This window comes from Tenrec ecaudatus, chromosome 11 (genome assembly GCF_050624435.1).
Source record: "Tenrec ecaudatus isolate mTenEca1 chromosome 11, mTenEca1.hap1, whole genome shotgun sequence".
Lineage (NCBI taxonomy): Eukaryota > Metazoa > Chordata > Mammalia > Afrosoricida > Tenrecidae > Tenrec > Tenrec ecaudatus.
The window spans coordinates 110,175,199-110,176,657 of record NC_134540.1 but is presented as its reverse complement, the minus strand read 5'-3'; the positions used below and the strand labels follow the sequence as shown (position 1 = coordinate 110,176,657).

General features: G+C 48.9%; 1 pseudogene; it reads right to left on the bottom strand.

Annotated features, from left to right (window-relative positions):
- Positions 1–481: 481 nt before the first annotated feature.
- Positions 482–1,118, bottom strand: LOC142460867 (programmed cell death protein 6 pseudogene; annotated as a pseudogene).
- Between the last annotated feature and the right edge of the window lie 341 nt (positions 1,119–1,459).

Here is a 1,459-nt window from a genome sequence, read left to right as displayed (position 1 = left end):
TACACAATTGATGTATGTATGGATTGTGATAAGAGTTGTATAAGCCCCTACTAAAATGATATTTAAAAAAAAAGATTACAACCTAAGGGGGGGGGAATTGCATTACCGCTTATCATTTGGGCAATTGTCCCCCATTTTGTTTTATATATTCATTCAAAATGTATATGCATATTACTGCTGTAAACATTTGAAAAATCAATAAATCCATCTTAATGCAGCGTCTATATGCAGATATTTCTTATTAAAATCATGTTATGGATGTTCGGTAGGGGCACTTTTTTTTTTCCTGTACCAAGCTTTATTGTTGACATTCCATATTCAAATGACTCCAATCCACTTTAAAAAATTAGGCACCTGAAAAGCTTCGGTGCGGGTCCCTTGTGAGCTACAACCCCAGGGCTGCCGGCAGCGCCTGTCTGCCCACCTGCCCAGCTGCCCGGATCGTCCTGATCCAGCCGAACCTGTCCTCGGGAAGCCAGGTCAGACGCTCACCAATGGGCTGGGTTAGGTGCTGTGCTCCTCGGGGGAGAAAGAGATTTGGCATGTCTGTCTTCGTCGGCCAACCCTGCAGCGAGGAGGCCAGGGTCATACGATGCTGGAGACCGTGGACAGGTACTGCTCGTAGGACACCTGGATCCAGCCATCCTGGTCCGTGTCACAGCGTCGGAATATGTCTGTCAGCCTCTGCAGGACGATGCAGCCCTGGATGAAGTCGTCGAAGGCAATCTGGCCCCGGCCCTGTCTGTCGAACTTCCGAATGAGGATGTCAAGGAACTGGGCTGAGAGGCGGTACCCTGAGAGTGCCTGCTTGAGCTCGTTCTTGTCGATCATGCCCAAGTTGTCCCGGTCGTAGGTGCGGAAGACGTTCTGCCAGTCCAGACGCCTGTGAACTCACTGAAGTTCACCCGGCCTTGTTCTCTCGGTCAAACATGGATATGATTGACCTAACAGTCACTGGATTAAATGGTGTCCATGTCCCGTTGGAGAGCGCCTGCTGGAGCTCTTTGTCCGAGATCACGCCGCTCGATCCTTGTCCACCCTCTAGAAGACGTTCCACAGGAAGCTCTGGTCCTGCAGCGCGCTGGCGCCGAGCCGGGGCGGTAGGGGTAGGAGGCCATGGGCCCAGCGGCAGGGCGGACGTGCAGATGAGGGCCCGGTAGGGGCACTTTTATTAAAAAAAATAAATCATTTTATTGGGGGCTCTCGCAGCTCTTATAACAACCCACACATCAATTGTATCAAGCACAATTATACATATAATGCCATCATCATTTTCATAATATTTTCTTTATATTTGAGCTCTTGGTATCAGTTCCTCTTTTTCCTCTCCCTTTCCCACCTTCCCACCATCGTAAACCCTTGATAATATATAAATTATTTTTATTTTCATGTTTTACACCATCAGCTGTCTCCCTTCACCCACGTGTCTGTTGTTTGTCCCCTTGAGGTGCGGGGTGGG